This window comes from Erythrolamprus reginae, chromosome 1 (assembly GCF_031021105.1).
Source record: "Erythrolamprus reginae isolate rEryReg1 chromosome 1, rEryReg1.hap1, whole genome shotgun sequence".
Taxonomy (NCBI): Eukaryota; Metazoa; Chordata; class Lepidosauria; order Squamata; family Dipsadidae; genus Erythrolamprus; species Erythrolamprus reginae.
In genome coordinates, this window is record NC_091950.1 from 287,590,195 (window position 1) to 287,607,725 (window position 17,531).

The following is a 17,531-nucleotide window of genomic DNA, read 5'->3' on the forward strand; positions in this document are numbered from 1 at the left end:
CTGATAAGCAGTACAAATCAGAGGTACACCCAGCATGCATCTGAGCATTTTCCATTTCCATACAATGCACAAAAGTCAGGAACACTCAAGCTGTGTCACTTTTTGCTTCTTGCCTTTCTGCATTAAAAGAATCCCACTTTCTGGCAACTGGCTTCTGCATCCATTTCTTCTCAGCGTTTGTGGTGTATCCCAGCTGGGAATGCACACAAGAGAATTATTCCAACAAAGTAAGAACAGAAAACAATATATTAACTCTAAGTGCTTATCCCAAGATGGACACCTCTAGCAATGAGATGGCAAATTGCTCAATGGAAGGGGTAATTTTGACTGCTTTAGAGAGTGTCATTATTCATGGTACTGTAAAACTAGAGTGCTCTCAGTGTAGAGTTAAATTGCCAATAATCTTGCCATCAGATTTTTCCAGGCTATCTCCATGCAGAGTTCATTAAATTAATTCAGCCAGGTAATCATCAGGGGATCATGACTCAAATATCCTGGACCATGGATGGTTGCAAATGAAGCACTGTATGAAGCTGGATAAAAGACTTTCATCTGCTGAAGCAAGAAGACCTCTTAATTATTAGGCAACTCCTTTGACGGAAATACAATTCCACAGTGACTACTGGGACAGATTTTCCTATACAGTGTTCCCTCGATTTTCACGGGGGATATGTTCCGAGACCGCCCGCAAAAGTCGAATTTCCACGAAGTAGAGATGCAGACGTAAATACACTATTTTTGGCTATGAACAGTATCACAAGCCTTCCCTTGACACTTTAAACCCCTAAAGTGCAATTTCCCATTCCCTTAGCAACCATTTAGATCATTACTCACCATGTTTATTTATTAAAGTTTATTAAAAAAATATTTATTAAAGGCAGATGAAAGTTTGGCGATGACATATGACGTCATCGGGCAGGAAAAACCGTGGTATAGGGAAAAAACCCGCAAAGTATTTTTTAATTAATATTTTTGAAAAACCGTGAAAAACTTTCGCGAAGTTCGAACCCGCGAAAATCGAGGGAACACTGTACTTCTCTTGATGTAAAGCAGGATAGCCTTTGAGGGATTTTGAGTTTATTTTATTTTGTCTTATCCTGACCCTGGAAAGCTCCAGATCCCAGTTGATTTTGAGATACAAAGCACCCTCAAATCTATAATATATATCTAAAGTTATTTAACATATTTTTTTTAATTACAAATTTCCTAGAAAAATGTCAGTTTTGCCAATATATATGATCTTACCTTATCTACTATTTTGTTCATCCACCCAACTATCCTTAAAACTAATGGGGCTTGAATCTGTGCAAGAGGCATATCACAGGAAGAATGTAAATGTCAGCTACAAATATAGATCTATGTAAAGGTTTGATCTGAATCTTGAAACTGACGTTCTGAATTGGATGATTGATTTGGATGGATTCTGTGAATGAAATCATTTCCTTCTGAATCTGTTCAGTCATTTAATAGCTTTCGGTGAGGATGAACTGATTTGACATTTGAATTAAATCCACAGGATGTGATGATTCAATTGAGTGACCCAAGGATTCTGACCAAATCAGCATATTTATGGTCTGATTTTGCCTATGTGTTGCTTAATTGGTAACTCAAGCAGGGATGTCCACAATGACAGTCTCTGACTTCAAAATGATGGGCATGCAAGCAGAGATATTCCCATTTTCACATGCATGCCATGCAGGTGGAGCACTTTAAAAGTGATGCTCCTTGTTGAACCTGCCCGCTTCAAGCTAGTGACTGTTGCCTTTACATAAGAACATAAGAAGAGCCATGCTGAATTGGGCCAAAGCCCATCAAGTCCAGCATTTTGTGTCACACAGTGGCCCACCAATTGTACATGGTGATCTTGAATAGAAAGAGAAGGCAAAACCCTCCCTTCCCCTTGACCCCCAACAAATGGTACTCAAGGGAATCCTGCCTGCCTCAACCAACATAGAAGCGGCACATGGACATCCATTTCAATAACCACCGATACACTTGGCATCCATGAATCTGTCTAATCCTATCAAGGCTGACAGCTGTCACAACCGCTTCTGGAAGTGAATTCCATAAACTAATGACCCTCTGGGTGAAGAAATATTTCCCTTTATTTGTCCTCGCTTTCTTACCTATGAGCTTTAGGGAGTGCCCCCTCGTCCTAGTATTGTGTGATAGAGAAAATAATTTTTCTCTATCCACCTTTTTTATCCCATGCATGATTTTATACACTTCGATCAAGTCACCCCTTAAATGCCATCTTTCAAGGCTGAAGAGATCAAGGCGTTGCAACCTGGTTTCATAAGGGAGGTGCTCCATTTCCTTGATTATACTTGTTGCCCTTTTTTGCACCTTTTCCAGTTCCATTATATCCTTCTTGAGGTGAGGTGACCAGAACTAAGAACATAAGAACATAAGAAGAGCCATGCTGAATCAGGCCAAAGCCCATCGAGTCCAGCATTCTGTGTCACACAGTGGCCCACCAATTGTCCATGGGGATCTTGAGCAGAAAGAGAAGGCAAGACCCTCCCTTTCCCTTGAACAAGTGGTACTCAAGGGAATCCTGCCTGCCTCAACCAACATAGAGGCAGCACTTGGACATCCATTTCATTAACCATCTATATGCTTGGCATCCATGAATCTGTCTAATCCTGCCTTGAAGCTATCAAGGCTGACAGCTGTCACGACCTCTTCTGGAAGTGAATTCCATAAACCAACAACCCTCTGGGTGAAGAAATATTTAACTTGATCAACTCTACACAGTACTCCAAGTGTGGCCTCACTTTGATGTCTTTAGGAAGATGGCTCCCAAGGCCCACGTGCCTGTGAGCCTCTGAGCTGCAGGAGCAAGTTTCCTGCATTTATTTTCCTCCTATACCATCTCTCACCCAAAGGCCTACGGGTGATATCCAGCGAAGGACGGCCATTTTCAGTGCTACTGGTGCACCCTCTGAAGCTTTTGTAGGCGTGCATGAATCTGGCAAGTGGGCATGTGCCCATCGGTGTGAGATTTGGCTTCTGCGCATGTGCAGCAAGTGAAACTTTGTGTGAGGAAGCATGTATGACTGAGATTTCGGCAATTTTTGCTTCCGCGCATGCACAGAAGCAAAAAGTCGCCAAAATCTCACACGAGCTTCTCCACACAAACTTTTGCTTGCTGTGCATGCGCAGAGCCAACTGTCATGCGTGGGCATGCATGTGTGTGTCGGGGACATGCAGTTGTGCTCACATCCTGAAAATGTCTAGCAGAATGTAGCACCATATTGTTCCGGTAGCAGGCCATCAGTGGTGATATCCCACTAATATAGCTTGAACAGAAATGATAGGCACCTACCATAAAAGACTTGTCTGTCATCATCATTACCATCACCATCTTATGCTGCTGCTCTAAGTGATGCTGCCATCAGTCGGTGGCAAAATAAACAAACATATTTAGTATTTTCCCTTGTACATTAGCGAATAAAAGAAATGATGTTGCTAAGCAACAGCACACATTCCTTCCTTCTGGATACCCTGGGAAATAGAGAAGTTGGAAATGATATACACTATATGAAAATTCTACAAGTGGGAAAATATATTCCCTGATGACATTGGAGCCTCCCACTCATGAGGGGTTGTGTGTGACAGAGAGTGAGAAAGAGATGGGAGTCCTGTTCTGAGGCTATGTTGGCTTGATAAACTTCAGGTATTTAAAATTGAAGATGGCAAACTACTTCATTTTTCATACTATGAATTATTATTTCATTTTAATGGCTCAATTTGCTGATGTTTCATATATGGGGTTAACTCCTGAATGTTCTCCTGTGAGAAAAACATTCCCTATTTCTAATTGCACCATGAAGTCTAATTATGATATTAAAAGCAATATGTGAATCTACACACACACACACACAAAACAACATTTACATCCAAGGGTGAAAACAGAAATTCTGAAACATGGTTTTAGGGCTTGTTTATAGAAAAGAACGACAAGATGTACTAGGACAGGTAACAGGAGCAGAGCTAATTATGGCGGGAGACAATTTCCCCTTGTGGATTGCAACTTTTAAAAATGAAAATGTAGGCATTTTCTCTGGCTAGCACCTTCTTCCCTATGTCCTTTAGCAAATATTTTTCTTTCAAGTATTTTTCTTTCAAATGTACATGTCCGCATGTGTGTAAACACTATTTGCTTTCTGTTACATAGCTAGAGCTTTTGTTTCTTTGAAGCAGAGACTCAGCAAATTCCTCTTTTTGTTTATATATACAATATATATATATATATATATTGTTAGTTGGGGGAAAGATCAAAAGCAACATGAGAAAATATTATTTTACTGAAAGAATTAATTAGATTTGTATGCCGCCCCTCTCTGAAGACTCGGGGCGGCTCACAACAATAATAGAAACAATATAACAGTGAAACAAATCTAATATTAAAAATAAAACAATTAAAACCATACAACACATACATACCAAACATAAAATATAAAAGCCTGGGGGAGGATGTCTCAGTTCCCCCATGCCTGGTGATAAAGGTGGGTCTTGAGTAATTTGCAAAAGAATTTAAACATGCCTGGGATAAACATATATCCATGCTAAGATAAAATACAAGAAATAGTATAAGAGCAGACTAGATGGACCATGAGATCTTTTTCTGCCGTCAGTCTATGTTTCTATGTTTCTCTATATGTGTACATATGTCCACTATATGTATGTCTATGTGTGCATGAACACAATTCTGGCAGGCAGACCTTTTTTCTTCTTCTTGTGCACCCAAATTTGCACACTCCAGTTCCCAACATTATCGTCTGCAGTATGTATAATTGGGTGTTTACCTATGTCTGCTCTGCTGTAAGGTGATGGTAGTGGATTCCTTCTCCTCCCCTATTGATGGTTTTTGTGTCCAAGAAAGCAATAAGAAAAGACTAATTTTCACAGACCTCGTTTTTGTTTTTCCAGCCATACACTCAATTGGGGACAGAGAGAGAGACAAATAAATGGACATAGGCAGTAGTGCTGCTGTGAAAGAAAGTTAACTTATTGTTGCAGGCTTAATACATACTTAATATTATTATTTGTTAACTGATAGCCCTAAGTCTACGGAGAGGGGCAGCATACAAATCTAATTAATAATAATAATAATAATAATAATAATAATAATAATAATAATAATAATAATAATAACTTTACTGCTAGTGATATGTTCTAAAAAGGTATTTTGATCTCTTTCCAATTCGTGAATAGTATCGCTTGAGAAAATGTTCACCAGTATAACACATTCTATAACTTCAGTTTAGAACAGGGGTCCTCAATCCTGCCCTCCCCCCAGGATTCAATCCACTACTGGGCCTACTTGTGTGAGTGGTGGGCCAGTGTTTATGCACATGTGTGCAGCTTGACTTCTGTGAGCAATGAGCTGGTCAAACAAGGCACCTATGTGCATGCATGCTGGGCCACTGCTCATACCAATAGAGCTGCATGTGCATATATGTGTGCTGGCTCTCCATTCATATGGCCTGGTTCCCCTTCCACTCCAGCAGGGCCACCAAGATGCAAAGGTTGGGGACTGCTGGTTTAGGGGCTCCATTTTTTAAAAAAATCCTATGCTCCATAAGTTATCACAGGAAAGACTAAAAATATCTGTACCTCAATGTTTACTGTGTGAATTGTTGCACACCAGTTTGATTTTCTCATCTATTTTAATCCTGGCTTTTGTTTCAGACACTGCAAATATTTTGTGCAGGAAGCAGGTGTTTTATTCTTCTTTTTTGGGATGCTGAACAGATATACAAGCCTAGAATGATTCAGAAAGCATATCAACGAACATAAACTGCTAATCAAACTTTGTAGTCAGATGTCAGGAGGCTGTTGGTAGGATTCCACTGTTGTGATCATGTTCTTGCCTACCTTATCTGAGCAATAATTTTTTTAAAAAATAGCTTGAAACTAGGTACCTGTATGAAGCTGCCTGCCGAGAAACTTGCCACCGTCTTACTTTCCAATGGAGAAACACTCCCCACACACACCGTGCATGCCCATCCTCCTTCCAATGTCAAAGCCCCGGCAGGAACCACCTCGTAAAAATAAACATGTTTATTTTTACGAAGAAGTCCCCGCTGGGGCTTTGACATCACAGAGACGTCACTTCCTGGCCAGCCGAGGCGACCAAATGCTGAACGTGACCCCGAACTTTGCCCGAAGTTTCAAAAAATTGTGTGAGTTCAGTTCGCCCATCACTAATGCCAGGCACTAAATCATTTCGATGTTCCATAGTGTTTGTATAGTATAAAAAGTCCGCAAGAAATCTATGTAGATAAGAATTTGAATGTTGTTTTTTTTGCATTTGTTACATTAGTTGAATAATGAGGACTTCAGGCTGAGGACTGCACATTTATTCACTAGCCAAGTGGCAGGAGAAAGAAATGGGTTGGATTACTTTATGTCTATCACAGGTTTCTTTTGGCAAATTAGCAATGGCAATCGCAGACTTATAAACTACTTTACAGTGATTTACAGCCTTCCCTAAGTGATTTACAGAGAGTAAGCATATTGCCCCCAACCATCTGGGTCCTCATTTTACCCACCTCGGAAGGATGGAAGGCTGAGTCAACCTTGATCCTGATGAGATTTGAACTGCCAAGTTACAGTCAGCCGTCAGTCAGCAAAAGTAGCTTGAAGTACTGTACTCTCACCATTGTGCCACCATGGCCAGTTTAGAGCCGCTTGTCTTATCTCCTACCAGTGCACCCTCCGAGGCCGTCGCAGTTGTGCGCATGCCCAATGGTGCATCGGTGCAAGATTTGGCTTTTGTGCATGTGCAACAAGTGAAATCTCATGTGAGGATGCACGCACGAGTGAGATTTTGGCAAATTTCACTGATATTTTTGCTTTGGCACAGAAGCAAAACATAGCAACCCCCCCCCCCCGAAATCTCACTCGCACGAGCATCCTCATGCAAGATTTCACTTGCTGTGCATGCACAGAAGCCAAATCTCACGCACAGGGGCATATCAGAGGTGCACAGCTGGTCACGCACCCCAGAATTTCCTACTGGAATGGAGCACCTGAGCACATTGGCTGCTGCCTACCACTGACCAATGGCTCATGTTAGAAATTAAAAATGTTTCACACCAGTGTTTCTTAACATTGGCATTTTGAAGATGTGTGGACTTCATCTCCCCAACTATGCTGGCTGGGGGATTCTGGGATTTGAAGTACATACACCATCAAACTGCCAAGGTTGAAAAAAACTGTATTACAGTACTGTTTTGCACTATAGATAACAGAGATTAGATATTTCTTTTTCAGTGGAGCTATGCAGAGTAACAATTGCCTCTGCTCCTCGTTTGCCGGCAATACTATTTTATTTTATGCTTGTTATTTTTCTTTTGCTCCTTCCCTCCCTCAAGAAAAAGAGATTTGGGAGAATTAGATTAATTAGATTAGCTATATTAAGAGGTTTGAAAACTACCAAAAATCACTTGATAGCTGAGCAATGTCAGATCTGTTTAAATCCATCTGTGGCCTTGAATACCTGGTATAAGAGGAGACCAGTATATGAATTTTATTTTCAAACAATCTGTAGGAATTGTTCACTATTCTTTTCTAAAGCTTATTATTGTCGATGGCTATTTATGCTGTGTTTTATTAATATATTTATTTGTTCTTGAATTGGTTATTTGAGGTTTTAATTTATTTTTCTTTGCATAGGATTATTTTTTAATATTGCTTGCTTATGATTTCTTAGATGCTCAGAGTTTTGTATATATTTAAGATGGATAACCATAAACATTTTCTAAATAAATAAATATGTTTTTTTGTTAGCTCTCCAGAATTATTTTAAGATGGGCAACCATGTGAATTTGCAGAATAAATAAGTGTATAAAACCAATAAATTCTTACAGGGGCTCCCCATGGGGGAGGGGGAAAATCACATTTCTTTTTCCTATGTCCTCCCAAAAGTATTGTTACAGTCTTGGTAATAATCCATCAACTTTTGTGTTAACCTGTTAGAGATCAATGCAGCTTTCATTAATTTCTCAGAATTCCACAAAATTTGTAGTACAGATAGTCAACTTGACTATCTGTACTACAGCATGGAAATCATTCAATTTTGCATTGCTCTTAACTAGGATATGACACTCTGAAGATATTGTAGACTATAATGTCTCCAAACTATTGACCAGTGCTAGTCAAGACCGAAAAGAATGGAAGACTAAACAGGAGAACTCAATGCCTATACAGTAGTTAAATTGACTTTAAATTAAATGACTACTCAGTTCCATGGCTGTCTATGTCTGTGGCATCCAGCACCTCTTGGGTTGATAAGAAAAAATTAATTTATGCATTCTAGTGGGCTTCAAACCTAAAAAGTTCCCCGACATACCAGTAGTAGCTTCTGGTGTCTTCTAGTATGCCAGTGATGTGACTCAATGGACATTTGTTTGATTAGCACCAAATAGCTTTCACTTACCTTATAGTACCCATAACATCCAATGTAGAACTTCTTTGAGGCATTATGGGATTAAAATTTGTTTAGGAATATAGAAAGCTGAATTTTAGCAAGTCAGATCATAGATCTGTGAGATCATAATATGTCAACGGTGGGGAAACAGGAGATTCAGGCAGTTCAGATGAGTATAAAGATTTATTGCAAGCTTAAGCTCTCTATAAGAGTTTGAACTACTGACAACCAAGGGAAATTAGTGGGGATTAAGAAAGAAAGGAATTTATGGTGGATTTAGATCTCTTGTGTGTGCACAGGGACGTCTGACTGATGATGTTTTTGAGCTTGGGCTAGATCTGGTCATCTCCTACATTATGCACTGTGTTGATAATAGGTATCAAACAGCACTCTATTTTAAAAGTTCTACAGAGTAGATTGGGGACCTTTGGGTTAAAAGAATGATGCTCAAACCTGGAAATATGACTCAAGAGGAAGGAGTCATTTATAAATCCTCCCAATAATAACCCAAGAATGGTGATTCTCAGCCAGGGAGATAGTACCACCTGCTCCCAAGTAAGCATTTATTTCTCAACACATTTTAATACAGTTCTACAAATAACCTGAAAGAAAGGTTTTCCTCCTCAATTGTATCCTTAACTCAGGTGGTCTGGGGATCACACTCTTTTTTCCTGCAATACAATTCCATCAGAACGCATTAAAATGTAATCAATTGAATGTAAAGTTTGGTTGGCTCCATTAGACCAATGACTATTCCTTTTGAAAGAGCAACAAAGACCACAAAGTGGGTGGGTCAGCACCTCAGTTTTGGAAAAGAAGTCAAGGTGCTAGAAAAACAAGGACAATCATTTGGAATAAAGACATATGTATTGCTGGGGGGGAAATAGCTTGAAGGTCATTGTATGCATCTGAAGTACCAGTTGCCTGTTCTTATCTTACAAACTGGTTCCAAGAAGAATAGGTCTTCCAATTTGCAGATGCTGGATATATCATCTGCCAGCCTTTTGGCAATAGCAAGAGAACTAATCGAATACAGCTGAAACATCTAGTAGTTAAGTTGCTAAACATACCCATTCTGGCAGGCAGAAGGGGAAGTGATAAGATGCATTGGACTCTTCTGATTACAAAATGCATTTATTTAAGAACTTGTTTGTCACTGGGATGTTTACAGCATGCAGTACTTTGCCAAATAACTGCTTTCCAATCTAAACAAACAGATTAGACAAGCCTAATAGTAAACAACATGTTGCAAACAAAACAAAATAAAAATAAAAATAAAACTGAGTAGGATGTTCACATTGCAAACCTTTGCAAACATTTATCTTGGCAGAACACTTCCTGTCAAATTTTAGGTTGCTTGTGAATAGCTGTACTTGCGCCATGAGCATTGCACTTTGCTAATCAAAATGTATTATGAAAAGATTGGCATAGCTATTGACTTGCCTTTGTAACTTTCAGTTCATAATAGCACTATCAGTTTAACAACCTCAGAAATTGCTTCAGGATGAAAAAGCTCAATCAAATCCTACTCCACACTTTCCCTAGATGATAATATACAGAAGTCTGCTACAATTTCCAGAAGGTTTCCTTTCTTTATCTATAAAAGAGTGTTCTGTTTTTTTCAATTTCATCCTTAGGTTGCTTTAGAATTCCTTTATAAATCCCTTAAGTAGCATTTTTGAGCATCTTTATTCTTGCAGGTCAATAGAGTGTCGGTTCTGCGATTGCTTTTTCTTTGTCCTATATCCCATCTCTCTACCCCTTTCATCCAAGGGTAGATCCATGGGAGCAAATGACAAAATGGGTGTCATGATACAATGAGACAGATGCCAAGAATAATGTACCTCAATATGCCAGTACAGTATATACGGCTGGGATTTGCTTCACAATATAATCTTGGTTTTGTTGTGAATATCCATGTTCTCATCCATTTGGAGTTCCACAGGCAAAATTCCCCCACAATGCATACAAATCTTGTTATATACTGTTAAACATTCTCTTGGGATTTAACTGAGGCATGGGATATGAGGAGACTACAAACTGAAGGAGAGGAAATGGCCTACTGAAAGATGGTACTCCCATAAAAGATGTCCCTTAATTTCAAGAGGACTATGAATTTGGGGATCAAGGAAGAAGTGGTCAAAATAGACCTCAGCACTTAAAATGTTGTTTCTCAAACTTGGCAACTTGTGGACTGCCCACATCACAAACATAGCTTTTGATAAGAATTGGTCTTAGATTAAAAAAAATGTTATCTAAACTTACCTGAAGTTGATTTGAATGAGCTAATATAACTCCCAGGGACAAAATCATGGTCTCTTACCTATCTACAAATCTTTCTAAGATTTCTTCATAAGAGATTTGTAGCATCTTTTAGAGTCACCCAACCAGGGGTGGGCTACTGCCTGGCTGGGGGGGGGGAGAGCATGGGATAGCAAGAATGGAGCTCCACCCCAGAGCATCCAATCTGCACTGACAGATGTTGAAAGAAAATGCAGGACGTCCTGCATAAGCCACACCCACAGTGTGGTGGTAAAGATTTTGGTAGCCCTTCACTGCATCTAGCCATTACTGTGCGAAATAATAATTTCTAAGATGGCTGGATAATGTTGGGAAGATGCTCTAAGTCACTAATGGGGAAATGGCCTCAGTTAAAGTCCTTGTTCATCCTTCATCTAGTAGTAGTAGTAGTAATAATAATAATAATAATAATAATAATAATAATAATAATAATAATAATTTTAATTTATTAGATTTGTATGCCGCCCCTCTCCGAAGACTCAGGGCGGCTCACAACAGCAATAAAAAACAGTATAACAATGGGACAAATCTAATAATAAAATGTATAAAAACCCCAACAATTAAAAACCATACAACACATACACACCAAACGTGAAATATAATAAGCCTGGGGGAGATGTCTTAGTTCCCCCATGCCTGGCGATATAGGTGGGTCTTAAGTAACTTGCGAAAGACAAGGAGGCTGAGGGCCATTCTAATCTCCGTGGGGAGTTGATTCCAGAGGGCCAGGGCTGCCACAGAGAAGGCTCTTCCCCTGGGGCCCGCCAAATGACATTGTTTGGTCGACGGGACCCGGAGAAGGCCAACTCTGTGGGACCTTATCGGCTGCTGGGATTCATGCGGTAGAAGGCGGTTCCGGAGGTATTCTGGTCCAACGTTGAGTACTTAGAACAAATGTTGAGCCTTGGATAGATTGGACCAATTCTCAGTCTGAATGAATATATTTTGGAATTATATAGTAAACCCTCCATGTGAAAGAGAAGCATTACCTCAAACAACATGAGAGCTAAAATCAGGGGAAGAACTTGATTCAAGTATCTCCAGATCCCCCTGTGTTTTTGTCATTGCAAAAGAGAGAAGATGGAAGTCTGGGTTTTGTGTTAATACCCATGCAAAGCGTGTGCACAAATGGTATAAATATTCAGGCCACACACTACCTCACAGTGGAAAGAAATAGAAAATTAAACCTCTCATTATTGCACTGGAAATTACAGGATTATATCCAGTCACCCATAGCAAATAAAATGCCTATCTATTTTAGCATGTTTGTAAAAAATGTGCTCTCAAAATAAAAAGTCTGGAGTTATTTTAATTCCAGGAATTCAGCTTCCTCCTGAGGCTATAATCCTATAAATAAAGAGTAACTTCTTTTGAAATCAATAGGACTTAAATAGAGTTTCTTATTTAACAATGCATGGTTAAAGAGACGTAGCACTTTGCTCCAGGAAAAAAAAGGATTGTTCAAAGGATGAGCTCAGAACATTTCATATGTGGTTGATTCTGAAATTAGAACTATATTCAACTATTTAATGCAATAGAGATCTAAACTTTGTTTGACTGGATAAGCATACATGAACCTGAATGGCCATAAACGTTAAAATAGTAATTAAAATAAATAAAGAATAATTAGCTTTTTAAAGCCAGGTGGTTTCCATTCTATATTTGAATTAAAATGGATCCACAAAGTAGTTTACAAAAACCAACCTCTGCTTAATTTACATTAAGTCGTATATTTTAACTTTGGACCAAGTTGCCCTTATCTAAGTTAAAATATCCTTTTATAGATCTGCTTGAGATGTTTCTCACTGAGTTTTTAGAGTTCAGAAGAAAGAAAGTTAACTTGAAATTGAAGAATTGGGTTACTGAAGGATGTAAAGAGCTCCCTTTGAGTTATCATCATTTTTCAATTTCTTTCCATTTTGATAATATTATTGTATTTTTAATGTCTCTATATAAGTTTGTTTTGTTTTGTATTGTATTATTATGTGGATACCAAGAATAGTTTCTAGTTGGGATAACACACAAATATGTTTAATAAAAATAAATAAAAATTATTTAGTTTTGTACACCAAATACTGTATTTCTTAAAGGTATCTGAACAAGCTGTTTCACACTATCTCCCCAGTCATTTGTCAAACCTGATAAACTTGTACAGCTCAACATATTTAGACTTTGTTGTATAGCTCTATAGTACATTGTTGTACATTTAGACTGCTTTTCTAGTTTTCCTTTAAATGTTTATTGTGTATGTATGGAAGAGAATGCAAAAGGTTTCTGATTAGCATCCAAGTAAAGTACTATATGGTAAGACAAACAATTTTTGCAATGCTACTTGCAGACTGACAACCAATTATATTTACTGTTGTCTATATTGGACCTGTAATTTAGCAACATCAGGAAAATTGGAATAAAAGGGAAGTTAATAATGTTATGTGACTTCATCTGGATTCTAGGCACCATAGAAGGCATATCAGTATTTAAGCAGAACAAAAAACAATGGATGGAAACTAATCAAGGAGGGAATCGACCTAGAAATAGTGATGGGTGAACCGAACCTGCACAATTCGGGTCTGTACCGAATTTTGCGGTGTTCGGTACGCCGAACATGAACCTGAATTTTTTTGAAACTTCGGACAAAGTTCGGGATCGCGTTCGGCGTTTGGAGCTTTGACATCACCGGCAGGTTGCTAAGGACGCCAAGGTGATAACAATGTTTATTTTTATATGAAAGGACACTGCAGCGGCGCTGCAAGCAAAGGGCGGTCCTTTCACGTAAAAATAAACATGTTTATTTTTATGTGAAAGGACCGCCATTTGCTTGCAGCACCGCTGCGGCGTCCTTTTTCGTAAAAATAACAATGTTTATTTTTACTTGAAGACCTCTGTTTGAAGGAGTTGGGGAATCATTCCCATGAAGAGATTCTGGGGGCGGAGCCTTGATGTCACCGACAGGTTGCTAAGAACACCAAGGTGATCACTTCCTGGATTCCATGGAATCCAGGAAGTGATCACCTTGGCGTCCTTAGCAACCTGCTGGTATATGTGACGTCAAAGCTCCGCCCCTGGAATCTCTTGGTGGGCTTCCCTGTTGGGGTTCGGTTCGGGTTCGGCAGAATTTTGTGTAAAGTTTGTCCGAACTTGCCGAACCCGAACACTGTTGGGTTCGCCCATCACTACCTAGAAATAAGAAATTTCCTGACAGTGAGAACAATTAATTGGTAGAATGACTTATCTCCAAAGTTGTAGATGCTTTTTATTTTGTCATCATTTTTATATAAAACATCCATACCTGTACCATAGTATCGAAATATAGATAATTACTATATACATTTCTGTCCAAAATGCCATAAACAAATATCCTAAATTTGCACCTTTTGTACTTTTATCTCGTGTGTTTTCATTCTATATTTTGTACTACTCCTCTCCCTCTTTCTCTACCTTCTTTATCCCTCTCTCCCCTTCCTTTCTACTTCCTCTTCCTTCCTCTTATCCTTCCCTGAACACCTCTAATCCATTTTATATTTATCAGATGAGCAATTCAAAACCCTACCAAAACCATACCGACATCGGTGCTACTCTTAAACCTATATCTATCTATCTATCTATCTATCTATCTATCTATCTATCTATCTATCTATCTATCTATCTATCTATCTATCTATCTATCTCTATCTCTATCTCTATCTACTGTCTCAAAAATTCCACTTTTTATAGGTTTTCTCCTTCCAACCCATTCTCTTAACTTTTTCTTTTTCTTTTATTTTTATACCAATAATTTCTTTTTTTCCAAATACTTTTCCTTCCTTTTAAGTCTATTACTCCCTCTTCTCCCTATTAACCTCTTATTTTTTAACTTGCTGCTTCTGATACCAATGCTTCTCCCCTTACTCTTTCCTTATCACTGTAAATCCCAGTGTAATCATTAATCGGTTTTTTATTCTCAGTCCCTTTCTCATGTGTATAATCTTCTTATTCTTGTTCTTTATTTTCTTCATTTTCCTTTTCCACCATTGTTAAATTTTAAGTGTTTTTTATGATCCAGATTCTTTTTTATTTTCTTTCCAGCTCTGACTTTCAAAAATTAAACTTTTATGTCTTCATGAATATATTTTAACTTCCCCGTTAATTCTTCATAGATACATGCCTCCATCATGTCCAGTTCACAATTCACAAAGTTCATAGATTTTTTTACTTGAGCTTCTTTGTATTTCAGTCCAATCTATTTCAAAGTCCTCTTATCTTCTATCATCAAAACAGTGCACCATCAAACACAATAGCAAGCTTCTAGTTATCTTCTTATGACCAAAGACAATATCCTGCTGTTAGCAAAATTCAAACTTTTCACAGTCTGTTGCAATATTTTCTTTTAACCAGCAAATGGAATTGCTAGTTTTTCCTTTTTTTAAAAAATTTTTATTACAAATATATACACATTTACATACAATATGTTTTATATTAATACAATGCTAAATCAACGCATAACAAATAAATGAACAAACAAACATGACAAACAAACAAACAAAAAGAAAATAATCTTAAAAAAAGATCTAATTGCTTATTTAAGTACATTAATAACAATAACTATTCACTTAGTATATTTTATAGTCTTCGGAGAGGGGCGGCATACAAATCCAAATAATAAATAAATAAATAAATAAATAATATTTGTACTTGTATTCCCTTCAGGAGGTAAGTTTTGAATGATTTTTGATTTTAAATTATTTTCTGGTGAAGCATGTTGTGTCCTCAGCGTATACCATTTTCTCTTGTAGGTTGTCACTGTTCTTTAAATCATTTAATTCTTTCTTATCCGCCTTCTTTTATTCATATTCAATTTCTTTAATATCATACAGATCTTTCTTTATAAAAACGTTTTTTGTATATATGTCTTTTGTATTTTTTTTTCTATGTAATGAAAAGGATATAAAGTATTGTTAATTTGATTTTTTCTTTTGAATTTTATTTCTTTTCTTAAACCAGTTATAAAGATGTATCCAGGTTTTATCGTGTTCGGAATCCTCTTTATTTTTTAATTTAATTGTTAGTGCGTCAAATTCAGCACAGTCTAATATTTTTTTAATTATCAAATCGTCTTCAGGTGGTTCGGGTTGCTTCCAATTTTGAGCTATCGTTATTCTAATTGCTGTCAATATATGAATTAATAAGTAGTGTTTGTTTTTTTCAATTTTTTGATCTATAATTCCCAGGAGAAAGGCTTCAGGTTTTTTATTTATCTTCATTTGTAAAATCTCTTCTATCCAATTCTGCATTTTGTTCCAGAATTTTTTCATTTTTGAGCAGGTCCACCAAATGTGGTAGTATGTCCCCATTTTTTTACACCTCCAACATTTTGGGCTTGTTCCTTTATACATTTTGGCTAATGTTGCCGGTGGAAGGTGCCACCTATAATACATTTTGTATATGTTTTCCTTATAAGCTGTGGATTTTGTTAATTTATAGTTTTTGGTCCAAATTGATTCCCACTTATCTAAATTTATGCTATAACCAAAATTTTTGCCCCAACTATGTATACTATTTTTAACGATGTGTTCCTCCATTTTGTAGTGTAGCATATATTTATATATTTTGGAAATCATTTTTTTTTCTTGGCCTAAAATTATCTTATCTAATTCTATCTCTTTTATTTGTATTTCCTTCTTTTTCCCTTCTTGATATTTTGATTTAATTACGTTATACGCCCACCAGTCGATTTTGATTCCAATTTCTTCTAATTGTTCCCTAGTTTTTAATTCCCCATTTTTTTCTAATGTTTGATAATAATTTAACAGTTTGTTTAGTTCTCTTGAGTTTGGATATACCGTCGCCGCTAAGCTCGAGTACCATTTGGGAGTTTGGTGATAGTACATTTTTTTGATTTTTTTCCAAGTTGTGTATAACGAGTTTCTTATTATATGTTGTTTGAAATAACTATGTGTTTGTTCTTTATTTTCCCACAGGATAGCATGCCACCCTATTCTCATATCGTGTCCTTCCAGTATTAGTAGTCTTTTATTTTCCAATTTAAACCAATCTTTCAACCAATCCATAATTGATGCATTATAATATAATTCGAAATCTGGTAGTGCAAATCCTCCTTGTTTGATATTATCTTGCAGATATTGTATTCTAATTCTAGGTTTTTTTCCGGCCCAGACGAATTTTGTAATCATTCTATTTAATTTTTGAAAAAAGTCTTTTCTTAATATAATTGGAATCGTCCTAAATAGATATAGAATCTTGGGTAAGATGGACATTTTTATTGTTGAGATTCTACCTATGAGCGAGATAGGCAATTTGTTCCATTTTTCTAATTTCTTTTTTATTTCTTTTATTAAAACCGTGTAATTATCTTCCTTTATTGTGATCGCTTTTGCTGTTAATTTTATTCCCAAATACTTAACTGTTTTTACTATTTGTAGGCCTAATCTGTCTTCTAATATTTTCTTCTCTGTATTTGTTAAATTTTTTGTCAGTATTTTGGTTTTTTGTTTATTAATTTTAAGTCCTGCTACTTTTCCGAATTCAGTAATCTCCTTTAATAAAACTTCCCCTGATTCAATTGGATCTTCTATATTGAATACTAGATCATCGGCAAATGCCTGAATTTTGTATTCTTGTCCTTTCAAATTTAATCCTTTAACATTTTTATTTAACCTTATCTGATTTAATAAGATTTCTATGGCCAAAATAAATATTAATGGGGAAAGGGGGCATCCTTGCCGTACTCCCTTTTCTATTTTTATATTTTGCGTTAATTGGTCGTTTATTATAACTTTTGCCGATTGTGTAG